Source organism: Oncorhynchus mykiss, chromosome 1 (genome assembly GCF_057628025.1).
Source record: "Oncorhynchus mykiss isolate SJ-2025 chromosome 1, ASM5762802v1, whole genome shotgun sequence".
Classification (NCBI taxonomy): Eukaryota; Metazoa; Chordata; class Actinopteri; order Salmoniformes; family Salmonidae; genus Oncorhynchus; species Oncorhynchus mykiss.
In genome coordinates this window covers 27,801,832-27,828,862 of record NC_143022.1, presented here as the reverse complement: position 1 = coordinate 27,828,862, position 27,031 = coordinate 27,801,832, and the positions used below count along the sequence as shown (strand labels likewise).

General features: G+C 41.1%; 1 protein-coding gene and 1 long non-coding RNA gene across 3 annotated transcripts in view; one reads left to right on the top strand and one right to left on the bottom strand.

The window, feature by feature from the left end:
* LOC110520038 (cadherin-13) overlaps positions 1-27,031 on the top strand; it is a 603,183-nt gene that overhangs the window by 7,324 nt on the left and 568,828 nt on the right. The window lies entirely within an intron of this gene.
* Positions 1,859-6,514, bottom strand: LOC110520043 (uncharacterized). Of its 2 annotated transcripts, none has more exons than XR_002472931.3 (3): positions 6,296-6,514; positions 5,453-5,540; positions 1,859-2,235 (listed from the first exon to the last, which is right to left on the bottom strand). It is a non-coding gene; the product is annotated as an uncharacterized LOC110520043 (long non-coding RNA). The 2 variants fall into 2 exon arrangements; XR_016482449.1 differs by lacking the exon at positions 6,296-6,514 and adding an exon at positions 5,967-6,142 and having other exon boundaries at positions 1,867-2,235.

The following is a 27,031-nucleotide window of genomic DNA, read 5'->3' as shown; positions in this document are numbered from 1 at the left end:
GTCGTCTGTGATGATTCCATCCCGTTGTATAAGTAAGAACTGCTGTGTGTGTGTGTGGAGAGAGAGACATATGCTGAACCTTGCGAAGGCATCATCTCCTCAGCCAGCTGACAGAAGAGAGTGAGGATACATGATGTAGAGCTGCTTATAGGGCACTATCCCTGCTGAAGTAAAATGGTTGTGAAATACTAATGGGGTGATGGTAATGACTTTGGTGCTTAAGAAGGAGATGCTCTCTTCTCTGGATGGGGAGGTGTGAGTGCTGATTTATGATGAGTGCTGTTTGTGTGTGTCACTGTGTGTGTGTGTGGCCATGATAGCTGTCCACTACACACACACACCTACACACCAGCTGATTGCAGAACTTTCACGTGAGCTACATTTTTACACACCATCTTCACTTCTCAATTCCTCTATCTCTCTGCCCTTGTGCCTGCGATTTTATTGATTCTGTCCAGTGTGTCTCTGATGGGATGAACTCTGTGTCATTTCAATGTGGCTGAGCATTACAACAGCCTCGTTACAAGCCAAAGGGAATGCCTGTTCTGAAAGTAGCCCATTATGCCCTTTCCCCGCCACCCTTCCAGCTCGGAGAGAGGGTGGTAACCGGTGCAGACATGAGAGGCCAGAGAGCGTTGGACTTGTTTCACCTCTGTCTCAAGCTCTTCCCCCTCGCTCTGCTCGCTGGTCTGCCTGTTGCCTTTCATTCCTTGTGATCCATATCAGATGGTCGGAACAAAATGTCACATCTGTGGGAGAGGGAATCAATCACAGCCTGCATTCACCCTGACATCCGCCGTACCTCCCCTGGTCTCCTAGATGGCGACATGGTGCCAGATATCCTACAGCAGATTGGAGATTACCTTGGCCGTTAGAAGAAGTGAGTTGCCGTCAGAGGACTAGGAAGTAGCGTACACAAAGCACTATATTGATGACCGAGGAGGCCACTTGCAGGCAATTGGAATAGCTTTCCCCTTTTTTTGATTTTGATGTGAGCATGTGGTGTAATGAGGGAACCAGTGGCCGTGTCCGAAATCTGGCTTGCCTACTACCATATCCCCGGAAAGTAGGGTACTGCACCACCCTCTTAAAAAATAAAAACAAATAGCATGTAATAAAAATATACATTCACTGGGCCTTTAGTGCTGTATTAGCGGACCCTTTTCCACATTTTGTTACGTTACAGCCTTATTCTAAAATTGATTAAATTAATTTGTTTCCTCATCAATCTACACACAATACCCCATAATGACAAAGACGAAAACAGGTTTTTGAAAAAACGAAAATATGACATTTACATAATTATTCAGAGCCTTTACTCAGTACTTTGTTGAAGCATTTTTGGCAGCGATTACGGCCTCGAGTCTTCTTGGGTATGACGCTACAAGCTTGGCACACCTGTATTTGGGGAGATTGTCACCAGACTTCACCTTCATCAACCATATCTCTGACCACCTTCCTATGTTCAAGCCCCATTAACTGTCCTTCTCCATCTTTGGAGGATGCATGGACTCAGACTTGTCCTCTATTGGTTGACCTAGACAATTATAGCTAGGCTACACATTATGTATAGCTTGTTTGTTTTTCGCTTTTCATGTTTCGAGATGATGAAAAGCGCTATTGAAATGTAATCAATTATTATACAAAAGATGGTTTATTTAGTTTAGTTAAGCAAAAAGCTCTAATGAAGGCCTGACACTCAAGCTTCAGTAAAAGTAATACTAGCAAAAGCAGTGTGCAGGTTTATTTTTACTTTCAACTTATCTAATTGTTACCATGCATTTGCAACAAGATGCTCAAATGTGCGAGTGCATTTTTTAATGTTGAAATGTTGAAAGTAAAACACAACAGTAGATGTACCGGTATCAAACATATGTTTTTATTACAAACAATAAATACTTTTTAATGAAAACAGAAATCCACTTTGGGTTTTAAAAAGGATTTCACTAAAAACAGTAGAAAATGAATAACTGAATAGCTATGCATAAAATACATAAAAATACTTCTTAATCATGGCCTATAAAATAGCCAAACGGCGTGCCTCCCTGGCAGTCACATCCTTCTCCCGCCACCACATCTGGACCCTTCTGGGAGGGAGAGGAGGAGATGATGACCGGTGGGGTGATGGAGTGGCATACCCTGCAGCACCTCATCCATCACCGCATACCATTTCCAGTATGCGGTTGTGGCCTCCCCTCCCTCCGTGCTGACTCTGGTGCAGGGAGCTTTCAACTCCTGAAAAATATAGAAAAGGATAGCTTTCAGCATCAAACATACATGTACTACATGTAAAGGCCTGTAAAAAGTAGTATGCCAATTGCAGTGCATTTCTCTGGAATAGTTTTACATTTCTAAAATGTACAGTACCCTCAGAAAGTATGCAAACCCCTTGACTTCTTCAAAATGTCTTTGTTTTACAGCCTGAATTTAAAATGAATTAAATTAAATTGTGTCACTGGACTACACACAATACACCATGATGTCAATGAGGAATCATGTTTTTAGAAATGTTAACAAATGAATAATAAATTATAAGCTGAAATGTCAATAAGTCAGGGGCACAGCTTTCACTGGGGACGGGGACGGGGACGGGGGGGCATGTCCCCCCCCACATTCTGAAATTGCACACCTCTGAGTGGTCGGGTAGTCTGTTTGAGTGTTTATCCGACTGGATACATAAAAAAACAATTATGTCCCCCCCACTTCTAAAACCAAAGTTGCGCCCGTGATAAGTATTCAACCCTTTTGCTTAACAACTCACATAATAAGTTGCATGGACTCACTCTGTGTGCAATAATAGTCTTTCATGATTTTTGAATGACTACCTCATCTCTGTACCCCACACATACTATTGTTACTCAGTCGAGCAGTGAATTTCAAATACAGATTCAACCACAAAGACCAGGGATGTTTTCCAATGCCACCAAAAGTTGGACACTGATTGGTAGATTAAAAAAGCAGACATGAAATATCCCTTTGAGCATGGTAAAGTTATTAATTACTTGTTGAATGGTGTATCAATACACCCAGTTACTACAAAGTTACAGGCATTCTTCCTAACTCAATTGCTGGAAAGGAAGGACACCGCTCAGGGATTTCTCCATGAGGTCAATGATGACTTTAAAACAGTTGCAGAGTTTAATGGCTGTGAAAGGAGAAACTTAGGATGGATCAACAACATTCTAGTTACTCCACAATACTAACCTAAATGACAGAGTGAAAATAAATGAGCCTGTACAGAATAAAAACATTCCAAAACATGCATCCTGTTTGCAATAAGACACTAAAGTGAAGGTGCAAAAAATATGGCAAAGAAATTAACTTTATGTCCTGAATACAAAGCGTTATGTTTGTGGCAAATCCAACACAACACATTACTGAGCATCACCCTTCATATTTTCAAGCATATTGGTGGCTGCATCATGTTATGCGTAAGCTTGTCATCGGCAAGTACTAGATCAGTAACCTAAAACACAAGGCCAAGTATACACTGGAGTTGCTTACCAAACTTACCAAGACGACATTGCTTACCAAGTAGTTGCTTACCAAGAAAGTTCCTGAGTTACAGTTTTGACTTAAATCGTCTTGAAAATCTATGGCAAGACTTGAAAAAGGCTGTCTGTCTAGCAACGATCAACAATATTTGTTTGTACAATACGGGTGTGTAAAGCTCTCAGAGACTTACCCAGAAATACTCACAGCTGTAATCACTGACAAAGGTGATTCTAACATGTACTGACTCAAAGGTGTGTATACTTATGTAAATGAGATATTTCTGTAGTTCATTTTCAATCATTTTGGAGGTCAGGGTTAGGGGTTAGGGTTCAGATTAGGGTTAGGGTTAAAACCTGTTTCACTTTGTCATTATGGGGTATTGTGTGTAAATGGGTGAGAAAAAACACAATTGAATCCATTTTGAAATCAGGCTCTAACACAACAAAATGTGGAATAAGTCCAGGGGTGTGAATACTTTCTGAAGGCACTGTACAGTCGCGGCCAAAAGTTTTGAGAATGACACAAATATTAATATTCACAAAGTCTGCTGCCTCTGTTTGTTTGTATGATGGCAATTTGCACATATTCCAGAATGTTATGAAGAGTGATCAGATGAATTGCAATTAATTGCAAAGTTTGCCATGCAAAGGAACTGAATCCCCCCAAAACATTTCCACTGCATTTCAGCCCTGCCACAAAAGGACCAGCTGACATCATGTCAGTGATTCTCTTGTTAACAAAGGTGTGAGTGTTGACGAGGACAAGGCTGGAGATCACGCTGTCATGCTGATTGAGTTCGAATGACAGACTGGAAGCTTCAAAAGGAGGGTGGTGCTTGGAATCATTGTTCTTCCTCTTTCAATCATGGCTCCCTACAAGGAAACATGTGCCATCATCATTGCTCCTGCACAAAAAGGGCTTCACAGGCAAGGATATTGCTGCCAGTAAGATTGCACCTAAATCAACCATTTATCGGATCATCAAGAATTTCAAGGAGAGCGGTTCAATTGTTGTGAAGAAGGCTTCAGGGCGCCCAGGACTCTCTCCTAAAGTTGATTCAGCTGCGGGATCGGGGCACCACCAGTACAGAGCTTGCTCATGAATGGCAGCAGGCAGGTGTGCATCTGCACGCACAGTGAGGCAAAGACTTTTGGAGGATGGCCTGGTGTCAAGAACAGCAGCAAAGAAGCCACTTCTCTCCAGGAAAAACATCAGGGACAGACTGATATTCTGCAAAAGGTACAGGGATTGAACTGCTGAGGACTGGGGTAAAGTTGTTTTCTCTGATGAATCCCCTTTCCGACTGTTTGGGGCATCCGGAAAAATGCTTGTCCGGAGAAGACAAGGTGAGCGCTACCATCAGTCCTGTGTCATGTCAACAGTAAAGCATCCTGAGACCATTCATGTATGGGGTTGCTTCTCAGCCAAGGGAGTGGGCTCACTCACAATTTTGCCTAAGAACACAGCCATGAATAAATAATGGTACCAACACATCCTCCGAGAGCAACTTCTCCCAACCATCCAGGAACAGTTTGGTGACGAACAATGCCTTTTCCAGCATGATGGAGCACCTTGTCATAAGGCAAAAGTGATAGCTAAACGACTCGGGGAAGAAAACATCAATATTTTGGGTCCATGCCAGGAAAATCCCCAGACCTTAATCCCATTGAGAAAAAAGAGTCAACACTGCAAATATTGACTCTGCATCAACTTCATGTAATTGTCAATAAAAGCCTTTGACACTTATGAAATGCTTGTAATTATACTTCAGTATTCCATAGTAACATCTGACAAAAATATCTAAAGACACTGAAGCACCAAACTTTGTGGAAATTAATATTTGTGTCATTCTTAAAGCCTTTGGTCACGACTGTATATCTGTTGTTGCTGACAGAGAAAGGGAACCTTTATTAGCCAAATACAGCAATCCATGTAAAGATAACATACAGTAGCGTACCGTGTATTTTTGCTTATGGTTCTCCCAGTTCTTTTTCACCCATGCACGTGACAACTGCCCCTCCAACTCACACTCCTTCACCTAGATCCTGAAAAGACATAAGATGAAATACAACATTAACCAAAACATTATCAAAGTTATTGTTGTGACTACTTTCTACAGAAGTCTAGACTGCCACATACTTGATCAAATTGGAGTGGCAAGGTGAAACAGTAACAAGAGCAGCTTATCATTACTTTCACCATAACATGTTATGTGCAATGAACCTACTTCAACCCATTCAGGCTGTAAATGTTCAGGTAGAAACTAATATTACGTAGCATGAACATTACAATCAGCTCAACACAAATAAACTGAAGTGTCAAATCAGGAGAAATAGAAGAAAAGAGAAGTGTTAGGTTGAGCACCACTGTGGAAAATAGGAATGTAGCTAGGCTACCATGTTCCTAACGTATAGCTAGTGGCAGTTCATAGTGCAGTAGCAAGAGAGCTAACAATGGCCACATGACAAAACCTTTTTTTGCTGCATTTCTCCTGCCATGTTTGCCACTGAATTAAATGCCTGGTATAGTCATCAGACCCTGGAAAAGTTTGAACACAAGTATTTACAACAAGTAGATAGCTAGCTAGCCAACTAGGCCATTGTTAAATGAAAAATCTCTCAGCAGCAAGCAATTAACCCTGTAGCTAACGTTACTGTTTGAACAGTTACAACTTCTAGGCCTTCTAAAGCACATAGCTAGCTGAAGACACGGCAGGCAGTAGGCTGCAGATCTGTTTTCAAAGATTTAACATTACAATTAAATCGTCATGGTAATTTTAAGCAGAACAAAAATGACTTACATTTGAACACCTCCGCATAAGCTTCACTATTCGCCATCTTCCAAGTTGTTTACTTGAAGAGATCTAGCTATCAGAACTCACAGCCTCCATCTTCCAATGCATTGTGGCTGTGAAATTCAGAAAGGCTGCAGCAAATTCTACTAGATGAAAAGCCAAAATTAGTACAACATCCTGGCACACTCGATTTACAAAAATTCACATATTATTAGACCATATTTTTTCGCAAACTCAAACGGCTTGCTATTTAGCAAGTATGGGGATAGGATACGGCCAGAGCTTTAGTCTGCCTTTGACATGGGGCTGGGAGTTCAATTAAATTCCTTTAGATGCAATTATTGTCCTTTTTTAATGGTTTGGTTGTGTATCGTGACTGAGTGGAGGCATTTCATTGTATAATGCAGTCTGAAATGATGGTGAAATAGACAGGATGTTATTGCCAATTTCCTTTTCCATTCCATAGTCATCATCCACCATGTACTTTGTTTTGTAACCCATACAGTGTTTGATGTGTAGCATCACATTCATCAAATAGCATCCTACTGTAATTACATACCATCAGACATGAGCGACAAATCCCGTGAAGATTGTAACAGTCAATTTGATAGGAACATTAGAAATTGGGAGCTGCCTGTCTTTTGGACACATAAAAAAACAAACATTTCAGTTGTCTATGTGTACAGTACACTTCAAAGAAAATACATATATTTTTAGAAGATCCCTCTGCTGAATGTTCCACTAAAGAACCTATTCTTAAGTCAATGATTTAGAAAAGAAGCTGGGATGGTTGGTTTAAAGAAATCCCAAAACGTGTTAGTCATTAAGCGGGCTTGCGTAGCTACTTTTGGGGGGACTGGAAGCTATTGTTCTACAGGGAGCGAGATGGATGGGCGAGTGTTGAGAAGATTTAGACCTGTCTGATTACAGCTCTGTCATGTGTTGAGTAAGGCACTTCCATCAAACCCCTGTCTGTCACTGGAGCCAGCATGGGACCCACTGCTGGTCGCTCCCTGTGGAGTGACCAGCATGCCCCGGCGGATACACAGGAAGTACAAAAGTCAGAGTTTCTTCTCTGAGGTAGAGCATCAGTTTTACCTAGTCACCGACAATACACAGACTGTTTCTGTAATCGTTACTAGTCAAATCCTTGCTTCCTCCGTCCATTGTTCTGCAGTTCCTTTCGAATTGCATTGGTGGAGAGGATCCAGGGTCTATCTATTCTCCTCCAATGAGTTTTGAGAGGAATTGAGGAAACAAGGACAACTGGTAATATTTCTAACCACAGCCTGTAAAAAACAAATACTTCTCAAAATGACACAAGTCCTTGGGAAACTAGCTATGAAACAACCCGCATCGGTGGAAGAAATTAGCAGACGTTTGGCAGTTTGGTTCATTTCCTGTTGTTGTAGGCTGTGTGTCTATCCTGGGTGAAGCCAGGCAGTAATTATCCTGCTGTCCTATATGTGCCTCTCTAAGGTGAGGGGGTCTTTAATTAAACTGCAGTAGCCCAGGCTCTGCTTCGAGTCTCTGCTCTGACCGTTGCTCTGAAGCTGCTAGGTGAGGTGAGGCAGGTCGGTCCGGCGAGACTGCTGGAGCATCTGCCTGTGCTGGATGCTCTGTGCTTAGGGTGTGCGGGAGACATGGAAGAGGGAGGGAAAGGTATTTCAGTAACATTTTAATGATACAGGCTGACTCTTCACTTAACACTCCTTCCCTCCCAATGCACAGAAGACTGCACACAGAAATTCACACACACACACACACACACACACACACACACACACACACACACACACACACACACACACACACACGGCACACACACACACACACACACACACACACACAGGGCACACACACATTCAATCACACATATGCACGCTCGTTATACATTTACCTTCAATCACATGCCATTATCTGGTTTTCACCACTTCTATCTGTGGGGAGTTTTAGTGAGCAGTCTAGATTTGTCACTGGAGCCACCAGACTGGATTTGATTTTCATTAGGATTTCATGTCTTGGCTGTCATTTCTCCCCACCCTGCATGCTTTGGTGGACACAATTTTCCGCTGCGGTGGACCCACACGGTGGACTGGTTGTTTTTTTATGCTGCACTTGATCCACACCGGGTGGCTGGTTATCAATGTGTTCTCTCGCACTGAGGGGGCTGTCCGGCCTCTCTCAAAACACCACCCCCTGCTTCCTACACACGCAGAACACAACACACACACCTACATATCTTCACACATGCAAACCCACACACACAAATAACCACATACACATCCACATTCCCAATGGCAACACATGTGGGTGTGTGTTTAAAGTCTGTTGATGTTTGTGGTAATACTGAATGTTTATCCAATTGTGTGAGAGCTGAATGGATGTGAGATAATGTGGTGCGATCAGAAGAGTAGAAAGGCGTTGATCTGGAGGAAATATTCTGTTCATCATTCACTCTATGATTTCCTAATGTAAATGTCACACAGACTGCCCAGACTATTAAACACAAGCAAACAGAGAGCCAAGTGCCAATCAAAATGCATGTTAATCTTCATAACATCGCATGGTCAGACTCACACAACACAAGGCTGGCCAGCATTATGACTCACTAATCTCTGAGCCTTAAGTAGGAAGGACTCCAGTTCCTTAAATAAAAGCTTCTGTATGTCTACCACCACTGGAAATATACTGCCTGTCAGCACCATAGTCATTACTGAATTATTCATGTTCCCATCCGTTTACAGTATTCTAATCTACCGAGTTTTCTGTTAACTTAGGATGCAGTATTGATACTACCAATACAGTACTTGGGAATCATATAATGAGCATGTGAGTGGCTTCAGTACTCTGACTTTTATTAGGAGTCCATGCTCTATTGGCTCCAGAGCTGGTTATCTAGTAGGTCACAGCCCTGATCTATGTTATCTCCCCAGTAAGAGAAGCCATGGTCATTAAAGGCCTAGTGTAGTGTGCAACAGACATGCTTATATTAGCATGCACTGTCTGATCATTTATTGCATGGTGAATCCTCCTGTGCCAGCTCATTTACTCAGCCTGATCTCATAGACTAGACGTAACATAGTAAATGTATATCCGGGACACTCAAATAAGTATGATATGTTATGGTTGGTATGGTTATGTAAGACAGGTTACTTAAGGCAAAATTGAAAGTAAGATGGGCTGGAGGGGTGGGAGTATAAAGCGAATGTCTAGCAACCCAAAGGTAGCATTTTCCAATTTTAGCTAATTAGAAACGTTGTAACTACTTACTAGATGTTAGCTAACCCTTCCCATAACCCTAACCCTTTAACCTAACTCCTAACCTTAAGCCTAATCTTAACCCCTAACGCTAACCCAGCTAACGTTCGCCACCTAGCTGACGTTAGCAACAACAAATTGGAATTCTTAACATATTGCATGAATTGTAATTTGTAACATATCATACGACATGAATGATGGACATCCAAAAATCAATACATGTCATATGAAACGTGACATATCATATTAATTGGAATGTCCTGGATTTAACTTTACTATGCTACGTCTAACCCTGAGTCCAGGTTGACTTACTATGTTCACATTCTCTTACATGTATGTGACTGACTGTCACGACTTCCGCCGAAGTCGGCTCCTCTCCTTGTTCGTTCGGCGTTCGACGTCACCGGTCTTCTAGCCATCGCCGCTTCATTGTTCCATTTGTTTTGTCTTGTTTCCCCGCACACCTGGTTTACATTCCCTAATCACACTACATATATATTCCCTCTGTTCCCCCCCATGTCTTTGTGTGGAATTGTTATTTGTTACGTGTTTTGTGTGACGTGTGGCGTACCAGGCTGGTGTTTCCTGGGTACCGTATTTCACCCGTAGTATGTTTATTGTTAACTCTTTTTCTTCATTGTGACCTTGTTGCGCTTTACACTTTCGCTTTTGGCTGGAGGTTTGTTTGACACAGTTACGTCCGTCTGTTGTTTACTTCTGCCTAATATAGTGTGTGCCTGATCACAACTCTCTGCTCTCCTGCACCTGACTTCTACACCAGTAGCCCACAACCTTGACACCTATCGGCTTGATTCGGTCTTATGTAGCAAAATTTGAAATGTTTTTTTTTACATTGGATAAACGTAGAGACTCAGAACTAAAACATTTTATACAATACACTACATTATTTATAAGTTAATGGCAAGCTAATTAAAGAAAAAAGCTTCAGGTTGTGAGTGTCATGAAATAAATGTAGGGCATTCTACCTGAGAATTTTTTACTTGGGCACCGTCTCATTGGTCAAATGTTATATTCTAATTTGGCTCCCGAGTGGCTCAGCAGTCCAAGGCACTGCATCTCTGTGCTAGAGGCATCACTACAGACACCATGGTTTGATTCCAGGCTTTATCCCATAGGGTAGCGTACAATTGGCATTGCATCACCTGGATTTGGCCGGTGTAGGCGGTCATAGTAAATAAGAATTTGTTCTTAACTGACTTGCCTAGTTAAATAAAGGTTACATTTCAGAAACATTTGACTTTGGTGCAGGTCGTGTTGACTATTCACATTAGCGTCTCTGGTAAACACACACTATATCAAATCAAATCTAGGTTTATTCGTCACATGCACTGGATACAGAAAGTGTAACTGGTACAGTGAAATCGTATCTTGCATAGTGGAGTCTTTGGTTTAGACATGTAGCTAGCTATCTACATAAACAATTAACCATAATCCCAACTCATAATGTTACTAGCTATCATACTCTGCTTCCGTCGGGCATTCCACTGATTTAAAAACTCGGTCCTCCAGAAAGTGGAGAGCAACACTTCTGCAGTTATTCGTGATAGCTTTCAAGAAAGCCCTACTAAAAATGATTACCTACACATACTGAGCAAGCCTTTGTTATAGACAGAAGTGTGCTACATGAGAGACCAATCCAAACTCATCTCTCGGCATGTCCAGCCCATCCATTATCTCAGCCAATTATGGCTGGCGGGAAGGTTACTGTCTTTTACCGCTAAAACAACTCGGCTCGTAATTTTAGAGATTCGCATTTACAGATGGCTTGCAAGTTTGTTATTCAGGCACATTAAAGTTCAAATGTTCCAGAAAGCATTTCTGCCAAAAAAATCATTTTGATAAAAAAATAAAATGTTTACATTCAAATGCCTCTCATGTGAAGTAGTGATGCACGGCATATGCCTAGTTTCCTGAAATGAGTCACATATTCTGCTGCTCCAACCCTTTCTGGGAGTATACATCCTCAATTTGCGTTGTTCACAACTAAGTGCTTTTTGTATAATTGTGTGTTTTTGTACTTCGTGGTGTTTATTGTGCAGTAGAGAGGCTGATCTAAACAGGCAGACCTCAAAGCTCATCATAATAACCAATGTTGGTATTAAACTTTCATTGATGTTTCCTGATAGGTGTCATAAGTATTTGGACAACTTCACTTAGTGCATTACATTTAGTCAAAAGTTTAGTATTTGGTCCCATATTCCTAGAACACAATGACGTCATCAAGCTTCATGCAGTTTGTTTTTGGTTGTGTTTCAGATTACGTTGTGCCCACTAGAAATGAATGGTAAATAATGTATTGTGTCATTTTGGAGTCACTTTTATTGTAAATAAAAATAGAACACGTTTCTGAACACTGCTACCATGATTACGGATAATCATTAATAAATTGTGAATAACAATGAGTGAGGAAGTTACAGATTCACAAAGATCATTCCCCCAAAACATGTTAAAGCTTTTTGAAGATAGAAGCCGGCTGCATTTGTTTATTAGGCTACTGTGCAGTCTGACAAGTAAAAATAGCCAACAGTACATACTGTAATAAACATGGTAATGTCATGTTAGGGGGGGGGCAGTTTTACAACTTAACCCCCACATCATAAATTCCGTAAAGAGACTCTCCCTGACCATGTAGTAGAGAGAGAGAGAGAGAGAGAGTTTCACAGTAGAACAAAGGAACTCTTGCCAAATTCTACTACATCCCCGAATTTGAGAATTGAACAATGCTCATATTTTGGAGAATGTGTAAACGGTTGGTGGAGAAGCCAGATACGACCCGGTCCGTTTTGTTTAATGTTTGTGACCTCATGAAAGACAATACAGCCACATTACCCTAACTGTGTTCATACAGGTGCCTCAGTTATGAGGTTTGCATCTAATTATTGTATAAAATGAATGAGTAAAGATGAAACTATTTGTGAAATGATGTGATGTGAACTTTTAAAATTAGAAAATCATCCTCCCTATAAAGTCTAACTAAGTCAGTAGTCACGCCCAAGTGAATAGGCATTGGTTGGAAATTATGAACCAACCCCTTTTCTACATTTTTATAAAAACCCCCATGACCCAAAGTCACCTAAGTTCCAAATAACGGGAGGACTTCAACCCTACAGGCCAGGAAACGTGAGAGCTTGCGCTACACGTGAAATAGTATGAATTCTGAACTATTGATCACTCAAGGAGAAGTGAGTCGTAGATGACAGCCTAACAGACTGCACTGAAAAGGTAGATAATATAGTACGAGAACACTGAGCGACATAGACAAATCTCCAGATTGAGATTAACCTCTCAGACCACGTGATCACACGACGACCCGGAAGATTCCACAAAAGGACAGGACAAACCATAGCCTCACAAAACCAGCTTCATGTAAATACAATGCATTGCTTTTCCGAATGAGCGATCATTAGTGGCATATGTATTTATGTGAGAATAGCTTCCCAGGTCCGATAAAGACCAATGTTCCCTAGCCTTCCTTCCAAAACCCTGTTTCTTCTCTGAATCTATCGTGTTATAACCAAACTGTTTTTGCTTAGCCCACTGGGGAATCTTCCCTATCATTGTAAGTAACCAATATCTACTGTTTGGTTGTTTACGCATTTCTGTGATTATTTAGTTAGTTAGTAAATAAATGATTAATAAGCCAATTGGTGTTTGAATGGTTCATGGTTTAGGCTGGGTTCGTGCAGATAACCAACAATTTAAGACGTTTGGAATGAGACTGATGTGAGTTAAAGAATAATAATAATAATAATAATAATAAATAATAATTAATTAATTTATAGAAGACTAATTGATCAGATATTAAAATATCTTAAGAGTTACAGTTGAAGTCGGAAGTTTACATACACTTAGGTTGGAGGCATTAAAACTAGTTTTTCAACCACTCCACAAATGTTTTGTTAACAAACTATAGTTTTGGCAAGTTGGTTAGGACATCTACTTTGTGAATGACACAAGTAATCTTTTCAACAATTGTTTACAGACAGATTATTTAACTTATAATTCACTGTATCACAATTCCAGTGGGTCAGAAGTTTACATACACTAAGCTGACGGTGCCTTTAAACAGCTTGGAAAATTCCATAAAATTACGTCATGGCTTTAGAAGCTTCTGATAGGCTAATTGACATCATTTGAGTCAATTGGAGTTGTATCTGTGAATGTATTTCAAGCCCTACCTTCAAACTCAGTGCCTCTTTACTTGACATCATAGGACAATCAAAAGCTCTTAGTTAAATTGAATGAGACATCAATATCCAATCAGTTGAGATTGACTGGATATCATAAGGTACCACTTGTAATAAACGTGATACACGTTGGGTGTCACATAAATAATTAGAAGGTAAAAAAATGGGCGATTCTTCACCCCCAGGGGTCACTGATATCAGAAAGCTGAAATCAAACGAAAGTACAGAGGGCAGAACTTCTGTCGCCCAAGACAGAGGAATTTCAATGTGACACAGGAAAAACAAAATGTCTGCTCTCCCTTTGTTAGCTTTAGCATCTCGTGCAAGCTAATCCTACTTTGTACACTTTCAAGCATAACATAGGATCCCCTTAAATGCTTTATTATCCAAATGTTTAAAGTGCGTGTGGGCGACCTCATGCAACCGCAACATGTCGGATAAAGCATACACTACCGGTCAAAAAGTTTTAAAACATATACTCATTCAAGGGTTTTTCTTTATTTTTTTTACTATTTTCTGCATTGTAGAATAAACGTGAAGACATCAAAACTATGAAATAACACATATGGAGATATAGTAACCACAAAAGTGTTAAACAAATCAAAATATATTTTATATTTGAGATTCTTCAAAGCATTCACCCTTTGCCTTGATGACAGCTCTGCACACTCTTGGCATATTCTCAACCAGATTCACCTGGAATGCGTTTCCAACAGTCTTGAAGGAGTTCCCACATATGTTTAGCTTTGTTGGCTGCTTTTCCTTCACTCTGCGGTCCGACTCATCCCAAACCATCTCAATTTGGTTGAGGTCGAGGGATTGTGGAGGCCAGGCCATCTGATGCAGCACTCCATCACTCTCTTTCTTGGTCAGATAGCCCTTACACAGCCTGGAGGTGTGTTGAGTTATTGACCTGTTCAAAAACAAATGATAGTCCCACTAAGCCAAAACCAGATGGGATGTTGTATCACTACAGAATGCTGTGGTAGCCATGCTGGGTGAGTGTGCCTTGAATTCTAAAGAAATCACAGACAGTGTTACCAGCAAAACACCATAACACCTACTCCTCCATGCTTTACGGTGGGAAATACACAAGCGGAGATCATTCGTTCACCCACACCGCATCTCACAAATATCTCCAATTTGGACTCCAGACCAAAGAACCAATTTCCACCGGTCTCATGTCCATCTTGAACCAAACAAGTATCTTCTTCTTATTGGTGTCCATTAGTAGGGGTTTCTTTGCAGCAATTTGACCATGAAGGCCTGATTCACACAGTCTCCTCTGAACAGTTGATGTTGAGATGTGTCTCATACTTGAACTCTGTGAAGCATTTATTTGGAATGGAAATGTCTGATAAATAATCAAGTCAATGGCACAGTCATATAGCCTCGGCACCTACATAAAGATGAGTGACTCACTTATTCATGGCTTTGGATCAAAATAAATAAGTACCAACATTCTTTCTGATAGTCTTTAAGAAATACATTTTTTGGTTATCCTGACCTGGACACCATGTAAAGTATTATGGGCTATTAGCAGGACATTATACGCTTACCAACACCTCTCTGTATTTTGATACTTTGTGCAAGGCAATTGATCAGCATTAAACACTTTGTGGGTGGGGCCTCCCAAGGGGTGCAGTGGTCTAAGACACTGCATCGCAGTGCAAACTGTGTTGCTACAGATGCTGGTTCAATGCCCCTGCAGGCCACCACCGGGAGACCCATGAGGTGGCTTTTGGTTTCTCTCCCTCTAAAAACAGAAATAAATAATTCTAAGTAACAAACTGTCTTTATTTACAAATTAGTGAGAATGTCTCACCCAATGTTCAAGAATGGCCTTTTCTGGTTCACTCTAGGTTAAACGCAAATTAAATCATCTCCAAAATATCAATAATTTTTAAACAAAGCGATTATTATTATTTAATTTAGAATGATATAAAATCCCTTAGATATTCTCACAGATCAGATTTACCCTAACTAAAAATGCTGCTTAGACATTAATTTAGAATCCTCCAATCATCTAAAGATAATTATTGGCGGAGAGTCAGGTCATTGAAAAATATATTTTTAGATATACTGTACGCCTACCGTAGGCAAAATGAGTCTCACTTGTTGAGTAATGTGCAGTTAAAAGTGATGTAGGTCTTATTTATTGATAAAGGATATTGAAGTAAGAAGCAATAGGATTTGAAGCAATAACTATTTCAGCATCGTTTCGCGCTGCTCTGAGACAAGCATGGGGACTGGTCTTAATAAATCAATGGGATTTTATTTTCACTGTTTGGGTATTGGTAACACTACAATTACAATTACTGTAGCCTACTCCTGACCGTCACGTTTTTTTTGGTTTACATAGTTTGGTTTACAATCACATCTCCTCCCATCTCCCTCCCGCCCTCTGCTGTTTCTGACTTCTCTTGGCTGTGCTGGTTGGCTTGGCTCTGCTTGGCTGCCTCATGGAAAATTCCCCTCCTGTAGTGTGGTGTTGTCTCTTCACAACTCAGGGAACGTTATTGAAGGGAACGTAATGAGTATGTAGTGTCTGACCAACAGCTGTATCCCTCCCCAGCATACCTTCAGACTGCCAGCTCACTCAGAGGGCACTTAGGGGTCAGGAGCTCAGCCTCAAACAGCCACAGCCATAGATCTGCTCTCTAATGATCACAAACTAAAGCTCAAACTTACAGTACATCTCCACCAATACAAGAAATGTTTAAAGACAAGGATGCTGTTTGAGTCTTCTTGGACTGCGTTGGCAAACCCCTGCTCCATTCTTGAAGTGATTCATATTTATTTTGCTGGTATGTGCAGAAATTGATGAGCAGAGCACACTGGCCTCTTTCTCTCCCTGCCTTTAGGACTGTCATGGCCACAGGGAAAGGTAATGAGGAGAACTCATCCCCCTCTTTCTCTTGCTCTCTTTCCTCTCGTCCTCCTAGTTTATATTTGTCAAAAGCAGCCAGCATTTAACTAGATGATGTTACCTGTATGTCAAATGATCATTGGCCTGAAGCCTGCAACTTGAACCAGTGAGCTATATGATTAAATGTTGAACTTACACACCATACATCCAAACAGAGGTGAGAATACCCTTTTTGAAAGAATAGTATTTATTTTCCAGGTCTCCACTCCAGCTATTGTACTTTGTAAACAAGATTTTACCTTCCATTCCAACCTAACACCTACAACAACTGTAATTCAAGTAAGAGCATTGTTTCTCTTGTAAAGAAAATTGTAATTCATGTATTTCAAGTAAGATAATTGTTTCTATATGAGTATTACCCAGAATGCTATGGAGCAGGTAAGCTATTTAACCTTTATAGGAAAGTTGTTAAAAGCTAATTGTGTTTTGCCGTAACAGCATGGTTTAATCATAATGAAAGACAAACCACACACTGTGCACTGTGCAGCCAGTCACTAGGGTGTGAGATGTGACGGAAATTTTGCGATTGGGGAGAGAGTGAGAGAGGGTGTAGGAGCAAGCTTGGCTTGAAGCATTGGGCATCTTATGACATGCATTATCTGAATTAGGCCCACAGAATTGTATCTACAGAGGAATGGCTTCTATGGAGGAACTTTAAATGTCTTTCAACTTCTGAGAGTTGGCATAACATTAGACCAGAGCTAACATTAGCTGGCTTGCTAGCTAACAAGCTTGTGTGTGCAGAGCAGCACTATAATTTAAAACACGTCTTACCTTTTTGTAGTTAATAAATCCAATGTAAAACTTTAGTATCCATAACTAGCATTAAAAAAGTTAATCCATTCTCTCTCCATAATTTCTGAATCACACTTGTAGCGTTGTCAGTAGGCTACAGTAACCTACAGTGGGGAGAACAAGTATTTGATACACTGCCAATTTTGCAGGTTTTCCTACTTACAAAGCATGTAGAGGTCTGTAATTTTTATCATATGTACACTTAAACTGTGAGAGATGGAATCTACAACAAAAATCCAGAAAATCACATTGTATGATTTTTAAGTAATTAACTTGCATTTTATTGCATGACATAAGTATTTGATCACCTACCAACCAGTAAGAATTCCGGCTCTCACGACCTGTTAGTTTTTTTTAAGAAGCCCACCTGTTCTCCACTCATTACCTGTATTAACTGCACCTGTTTGAACCCATTACCTGTATGAAAGACACCTGTCCACACACTCAATCAAACAGACTCCAACCTCTCCACAATGGCCAAGACCAGAGAGCTTTGTAAGGACATCAGGGATAAAATTGTAGACCTGCACAAGGCTGAGATGGGCTACAGGACAATAGGCAATCAGCTTGGTGCAATTATTAGAAAATGGAAGAAGTTCAAGATGACGGTCAATCACCCTCGGTCTGGGGCTCCATGCAAGATCTCACCTCCTGGGGCATCAATTATCATGAGGAAGGTGAGGGATCAGCCCAGAACCACACGGCAGAACCTGGTCAATGACCTGAAGAGAGCTGGGACCACAGTCTCAAAGAAAACCATTAGTAACACACTACGCCGTCATGGATTAAAATCCTGCAGCGCACGCAAGGTCCCCCTGCTCAAGCCAGCGCATGTCCAGGCCCATCTGAAGTTTGCCAATGACCATCTGGATGATCCAGAGGAGGAATGGGAGAAGATCATGTGGTCTGATGAGACAAAAATAGAGCTTTTTGGTCTAAACTCCACTCGCTGTGTTTGGAGGAAGAAGAAGGATGAGTACAACACCAAGAACACCATCCCAACCGTGAAGCATAGAGGTGGAAACATCATTCTTCCGGGATGCTTTGCTGCAAAGGGGACAGGACGACTGCACCGTATTGAGGGGAGGATGGATGGGGCCATGTATCGCGAGATCTTGGCCAACAACCTCATTCCCTCAGTAAGAGCATTGAAGATGGGTCATGGCTGGGTCTTCCAGCATGACAATGACCCGAAACTCACAGCCAGGGCAACTAAGGAGTGGCTCCGTAAGAAGCATCTCAAGGTCCTGGAGTGGCCTAGCCAGTCTCCAGACCTGAACCCAATAGAAAATCTTTGGATGGAGCTGAAAGTCCGTATTGCCCAACGGCAGCCTTGAAACCTGAAGGATCTGGACAAGGTCTGTATGGAGGAGTGGGCCAAAATCCCTGCTGCAGTGTGTGCAAACCTGGTCAAGAACTACAGGAAATGTATGATCTCTGTAACTGCAAACAAAGGTTTCTGTACCAAATATTAAGTTCGGCTTTTCTGATGTATCAAATATTTATGTCATGCAGTAAAATGAAAATTAATTACTTAAAAATCATATAATGTGATTTTCTGGATTTTTGTTTTAGATTCCGTCTCTCACAGTTGAAGTGTACCTATGATAAAACTTACAGACCTCTACGTGCTTTGTAAATAGGGAAACCTGCAAAATCGGCAGTGTATCAAATACTTGTTCTCCCCAATATATGCTTCGGAGGGGAAGGGGCAGGTAGCCGACACACACACACACACCCACTGGCAAAGATTTCCAGCTGGCAGGCAGACACTGGAATACATTTCTGAGTGACAGAGTGAGGGCTTTGCATGTTGTGATTTTTGTGGGACTGAAAAAAAGGCCTAGAATGTAAAATAACGTTATTAACCGGTTCCCATGCTTTTCAGATAATGGTTCTGTTTCAGAAGAGAATAGATCACTTTTGTTCTGATTCTGTTCCTTGAATAACTTAGTTTGTTCCGTTTTTCTGTTCGGTTCCCTGAACTGGTTCCATCTCCTGGTTTTAACAGGCTTTCCTACTAAGTGGTTATCATTGCCATCCCGGTAGCAGTAGCATCAGGAACCAGCATTCGTCATGTGGTTGTTGTTGTACTCCCACTGACCTCCCTCCAATACATCTCTAAATAATCTGTTCCATTCTTTACTGTGATAAAGTGAAAATAGAAAATGAATTGAAGTAGGTTAGAGGCATGGTGCAATTTTCCCCTTAAACATTGCGATAAACAATGGTGACACAAATAAGTTTTCAATATCTTTAAAGAAGGAAAAAAAGGATAGCAAATACAACTTATTTTCCATTATTGAATGTTCTGTGGTACAGCCATAGTAAATAAGCAAGAAAATGAAAACTGACAAACATTTAACAACCCAGTTTGTGCGTGTTTGTGTGTGTACCTGTGTGTGATTTTGCTGCTGGAGTGTAGAGTGTGTGGTGTGTGAATGGTTCCAGGCAATCACTTTTATCTTGCTGGATGGAGAGATTGGCCTTTGTAGTTGTGATTGGAAGGAATTAAGGGCTGCCTTTGGTAGCTAGCAACAGGGAACAGCTTTTAGCCATGCAATTGTAAATGTGTGTGTGTGTGTGTGTGTTTGTGTGTTTGATCAGTGATTGATTTATTGCTGTGTAAAACCTTCAGTCATGATGCATGAAAGAATGGAGGAGCTTTACTCAGTCAGAGCTAAGGTTGTGAAATATCAAGCTGAACCTTAATTGAGTTAACTCTTTGTGGTGCTGTATCTATCTCCTGTAGATAACTGGGAATTATTTGCCAAATTTAGCCCATTTATGCCAATACCCTTGAATACCAATACAACATCCACCATACTAGTAGGTGCTAAGTAGTAATGCTAATTTTAGTTGTAGTGGACACAGCAGTATTGCCTGTGTTACTTTCCCCCTTTTAATAATACTGTAAACTACAGTGCATTTGGAAAGTGTTCAGACCCCTTCACTTTTTCCACATTTTGTTACGTTAAAGGCTTATTCTAAAATGGATAATCAATCTACATACAATACAAAAAAAGCTGAAAAAAAGCTGAAATATCACATTTACATAAGTATTCAGACCCTTTAATCAGTACTTTTCCGAAGCATCTTTGGCAGCGTTTACAGCCTTAAGTCTTCTTGGGTGTGATGCTACAAACTTGGCATACCTGTATTTGGGGAGTTTCCCCCATTATTCTCTGCAGATCCTCTCAAGCTCTGTCAGGTTGGATGCACAGCTATTTTCAGGTCTCTCCAGAGATGTTCGATCAGGTTCAAGTCCGGGCTCTGGCTGGGCTACTTAAGGACATTGAGATTTTTCCCAAAGCCACTCCTGAGTTGTCTTGGCTGTGTGCTTAGGGTCCTATTAGAAGGTGAACCTTTGCCCCAGTCTGAGGTCCTGAGCGCTCTGGAGCAGGTTTTCATCAAGAATCTCTCTGTACTTTGCTCCGTTCATCATTCCTTCAACCCTGACTAGTCTCCAAGTCCCTACCGATGAAAAGCATCCCCGCAGCATGATGCTGCCACTACCATGCTTCACTGTAGAGATGGTGCCAGGTTTCCTCCAGACGTGATACTTGTCATTCAGGCCAAATAGTTCAATCTTGGTTTCATTACACCAGAGAATCTTGTTTCTCATTGTCTGGGAGTCCTTTGGGTGCCTTTTGGCAAACTCCAAGCAGATTGTCATGTGACTTTGTTGAGGAGTGGCTTCCATCTGGGCAATCTACCATAAAGGCCTGATTGGTGGAGTGCTGCAGAGAAGGTTGTCCTTCTGGAAGGTTCTCCCATCTCCACAGAGGAACTCTGGAACTCGGTCAGAGTGACCATCGGGTTCTTGGTCACCTCCCTGACCAAGGCCCTTATCCCCCGATTGCTCAGTTTGTCCAGGCGTTCAGCTCTAGGAAGAGAGTCTTGGTGGTTCCAAACTTTTCACTTTTAAGAATGATGGAAGCCCGTGTGTTCTTTTGGACCTTCAAAGCAACAGAAATGTTTTGGTACCCTTCCCCAGATCTGTGCCTCGACACAATCTTGTCTCAGAGCTCTATGGATAATTCCTTTGACCTGTGGGGCTTTAAATAGGCAGGTGCGTGACTTTCCAAATTATCTCAAATCACTTGAATTTACCACAGGTGGAATCCAATCAAGTTGTAAAAACCTCTCAAAGATGATCAATGGAAATAGGATGCACCTGAGCTCAATTTTGAGTCTCATAGCAAAAGGTCTGAATACTTATGTAAAAAAGGTATTTCTGTTTTTTACTTTGAGTACATTTGCAAAACTTTCAAAAAAAAAAAATTTAATCAATTTTAGAATAAGGCTGTAACATAACAAAATGTGGAAAACGTCAAAGGGTCGGAATACTTTCCAAATGCACTGTATATCCCACCGCGCCTAGAGACCAACATGTGCGTGGCTGATACATACAGCACTACAACAGCTAATCCATATCCAAGTCATATCCAAAGATGTTTTCTTTTCAGTGGGTAAATAATTGATTTTCTGGGTAATGATTGAGATAGGGAGAACAGTTCTTTCATTGGTTATTGGCCTTTTCAAAGCAGTGAGAGATTAAGGCCAAGCAACCTGTTGATATGGTCAGTGCGATCCTTGGGATGTCCTTACCATAAATCCTAACGTTAAACTTAACCCCTACCCTTAACTATAACCGTAACCCTTACCTCAGCGTTTCCCAAACTAGGCGTTCTTATTTTGGGGTGGCAAGAGAAACAAAAAAACATATTGCTTGGTTCATAGAACCGGGGTTAAATCATTAACCTCCTCTAGCCGCTAAATGAGGTTGTAATTAACAAAGCTGTTTCTGTTTTCTTCCTACAAATGTGTCTCGAAGCTTTGAATGGTTTAAGCTACAAAATATTAATACCCCATCACTGAAAGATAAGACTCTTTGGATGTATATATTGTATATTTTGTTTCCATCTACAATGCCCACAAGCCCCAGAACAGAGTGGACAAGACCAGGCAATGAATCAGACTGGGGGAAAAAATAACATCATACAAAATTATTGCCTGATGATCTCCTGAACTTCACAATACCTTTTTGATGCATTTCTATCACTTCAAATCATACTTCCTTCAGATTTAAATTTTTCCAAAAGTACTGTCAGACTGATTTGTGGTTTGTAGCATGGTGGTGTGGCGAAATTGATCTGATATCAAAATGAGGTTGAGGGCCCAAAAAGTTTGAGAACCCCTGCCCGAGGATCCCAGATAGCACGACCCTGTTGATATTCCTCCTCCTTATTGTTTTTCTGCATTGAGTTTTATCACAACAACAGCACCACACTGTCTGATAGCAGACTCCCTTTGCTCTGCCATGGGAAATAACAAATTAGGCTTGTTTTACAGCGAGGGAGTGTGACTGCACAAGTGTCTTGGATTTGTAGCGGTGCTGGTGGCTGGGCTGGGGTGGCTGGAGAAAATGGGCTTTCCGCTTGAATGTAACTAAGCACAATGTATCAGGAGTTCTACCTTTTTAAGGTATTTGCAGGAGTGAAAGGAAGGCGGTATGGTCTGGTAAAAATAAATAGTGGGGGTATGTCATACCGGTAAAACATGAGCCTATCACCTTAATGAAAACAAAATGTCAAGAAAACTGTAGGCTATTACACCAGTATTTATCATTACCGCATGTTAGAGGCATTAAAAATGAGAGAATGGACTCGAAAACTGGTGGTATACTCTACGCTCTAAAATGCGATGTGGTTAGACGAGAACACTGACGTTTTGCAGAGATGATTGGCTGACAACAAGACGCGCGCGGACAGCAGTGGAGGCATTAACTCTGGCCTAATGACAAATGCCAAATGTCATTAAATTTGTTGGTGTTTTGTGTAACAGATATCTCTTTCCATTCACCACTGTTTGGAAGCTGGAAATATGTTGCAAGAGGATGATCGTGCGCGGGTAGGGTAGTAAAGGAGCCCTTTGAAGTGATTGTTTGACAATCAGATTAAAACAGTTAGACTGGTTGCGTCTATGCCACAATAAAATGTCAAAGATTTTAAAAGTCAAATGACAAATCTTTATGACTAGGCCCACAGAGATGCTATTGAATTAATAGGGACTAAATATAATTATGTGATTCGGCCACACGGCCGGCCCACCCATTAGGCAGGATTAGGAAGCCGCCTAGAGTGACAGTTTGACAAGGGCGGGATTATTCTGCCCAAACACAATAATAACATTCTCACCCAGTGGCATGAGGGCTATTTAAGTGATCGCTGATGATAATAATAATAGTACATGGGACTTCTATAGCGCTTTTCAAGGACCCAAAATTATAGCGATGAAAAAGCAAAACAACAAAACAGGAGTCAAATCGAAACATGAGTAAAGAAAGTGGTGAGCTCAAAGAAGGCAAAGCATGTGATCTTTCAGTGTACAGGGAGGGTAGGGTAGGGTTTGGGGGCGTGGCTTTCAGATAGTTATTTTTGGCCACTCGTGAGAGTAAATGGTATTCCTGTTGATCATGCTAAGTTTGTACACTGCAAGTTTCACTTTTCCTTCCGTTTCAATATTTTTACATTATATTCTACTATAAAATTATTCTTTAAATATTATAGCAAAATCCCAACATTGGGACATGCATAGGCACTTAATGAACTCTTGGGTAAGCCTCACAAAAGCTACAAAAATGTCAGTGCTAAAAATACAGATAACAATACAACAGAACAGATTAACCAGAATTGAATTTACTCTCACAGGTGGCCAAAAATAACTATCTGAAAGCCACACCTCTCCTAAGCCATGCCTCCAGTCTTCCTGGTGGGTATAGCTCAATAAACCAGCATCAATAACCCAACAACCCAACTGATTGACCCAACTGGCTGTGCCAAAATAACCCAACGTGTTCTGTCCAATATTTACCCAAATTGGGTTGTTTTTAACCCAGCAATTTTTAGAGAGCACTGTGCTATTATCATAAGGGACCAGTGGTTTCTTCTCACGATGGGCCGCTGGCTGGTGGCTGCAGTGTGTTAGTGGCATGAAAGAGCAGCTCTTGACTTAAATCCCTTTCTCCTTGTGCAATGCAGGGCTGAAGTATCACTCTGTGGTGAGAGGCCTGTGTTGTGTTTCCTCTATCAGGGCGAGGGGTGAGGGGTGTGAAGGGGCCTGTTGCATGCAGGCAGCTCTCTATCCAGGAGTGTCCCCTCCTTTCCTCCTCTCATGCTGGTTGCAGTGAGGGGAGCCAGGGGAAATGGCAGGCTACTCCAGGCCTGATCATGGCTCTCTGGGACTCAGGAGGATCATTTAGATTACTAAGACAAATACACCGTTACATGGTGCTTAAGAGTTCTGATTAGGCTCTAGGAGAGAAGAATAGTGAGGGTGAGGGAGAGGGAGATGGATTCTCCTGTGGCTATCAGTGGCCTGTCCCTGTGGAACGGGTGAGGGAGAGGAAAAACATATTCAAGGAGAGAGAGAGAGAGGGATAGAGGGAGAGAAAGACAGTTCAAGCTGATTTTTTTTATGAGACATCTTGTGAGTGTTTTGGCTCCCCTTATCGTTTCACATGACTCCCCATCACCTTTCTCTCTACACATCAGCCATGACAATAGCCTGTTTTATGAAATCCAATCCAGTATTTTATCAATGTGAATTTAGCCCTAGAGTGTCATTGAGGCGCCATAAAACCAACAACACAGAAATTAATGGTTTACTCTGAATGATATGAAGATAATACTTGGCAATGAGAAAACAAATAATAATTCACTCAAATGGTATCAGAGTGTCCTTTAGATTAGATATTTCTTTATTATCTGATTTTCACAGATATTTGCTTTTTACGTATACGAAAATCCACTGCGATATGGTGAGAGACATGGTATAGGCAAGTCATAACATCAAACGTATACATTCATGAAAAAACAAAACAAAAATGAAAGGACTCTTACTCCTCCCTTCCACATTACATGGTTTTCCCTCCCATACTCAATGTTACACACCCCCTTAATGTCCAAGGTCCCTGAGCGTTGCACATAATGTTATTGCACAACCATATAGTTTTGATAGCCATTATTATTTTACACAGTAAAATGAGTGAATGTATCCCCATGTCCCTAATGTCCTCTATATTTGTTTATAAGGGTCAGTATGTGTGGCACACATTCATTTTATACCTGACCAGTTTTCACAGAGGGAGTCTGTTGCACTTGCTGGATGGCAGGAGCACAGCTATATTGGGGTTGTGCCGCAGAGCCCGTATTGGGCTCAGATTTGTCATGTTTAAAATAATATATGTATATACTGTACCAGTCAACAGTTTGGACAGACCTACTCATTCCAGGGTTATTCTTTGTTTTTACTCTGTTCTGCATTGTAGAATAATAGTGAAGACATCAAAACTATGAAATAACACATATGGAATCATATAGTAACCAAAAAAGTGTTTAACAAATGAAAATACGTTTTCTATATTTGAGATTCATATACTGAGCAATTGTTGGCTGCTTTTCCTTCTCTCTGCAGTCCAACTCATCTCAAACCATCTCAATTGGTTGAGGTCAGGTGATTGTGTAGGCCAGGTCATCTGATGCAGCACTCCATCACTCTCTTTCTATGGTCAAATAACCCTTACACAGCCTGGAGGTGGGTTGGGTCATTGTCCTGTTGAAAAACAAATGATAGCCCCACAAAGCGCAAACCAGATGGGATGACGTATTGCTTCAGAATGCTGTGTTAGACATGCTGGTTAAGTGTGCCTTGAATTCTAAATAAATCACTGACCGTGTCACCAGCAAAGCACCCCCACACCTCCTCCATGTGTCATGGTGGGAACCCCAAATGCGGATATTATCCGTTCACCTACTCTGCATCTCACAAAGACACAGCGGTTGGATCCACAACTCTCAAATTTTGACTCCTCATAACAAAGGACAGATTTCCACTTGTCTAATGTCCGTTGCTCGTGTTTCTTGGCCCAAGCAAGTCTCTTCTTATTGGTGTCCTTTAGTAGTGGTGTCTTTGCAGCAATTTGACCATGAAGGCCTGATTCACGCAGTCTCCTCTGAACAGTTGATGTTGAGATGTGTCTGGTACTCGAACTATGTGAAGCATATATTTGGGCTACAATTTCTGAGGCTAGTATCTCTACTGAACTTATCCTCTGCAGAAGAGGTAACTCTGGCTCTTCCTTTCCTGTGGCGGTCCTCATGAGAGCCATTTTCATCATAGTGCCTCATGGGGTTCTTGACTGCCATTGAAGAAACATTCAAAGTTCTTGACATTTTCCGGATTGACTGACCATCATGTCTTAAAGTAATGATGGACTGTCGTTTCTCTGTGCTTATTTGAGCTGTTCTTGACATACCACCCCTACCTTGTCACATCACAACTGATTGGCTCAAACGCATTAAGAAGGAAAGAAATTCCAAAAATCTACTTTTAACAAGGCACACCTGTTAATTGAAATGCATTTTAGGTGACTACCTCATGAAGCTGGTTGAGAGAATGTCAAGAGTGTGCAAAGCTATCATCAAGGCAAAGGGTGGATACTTCGATAAATCTCAAATATAAAATATTTTGAAATTTTTTGCAGCA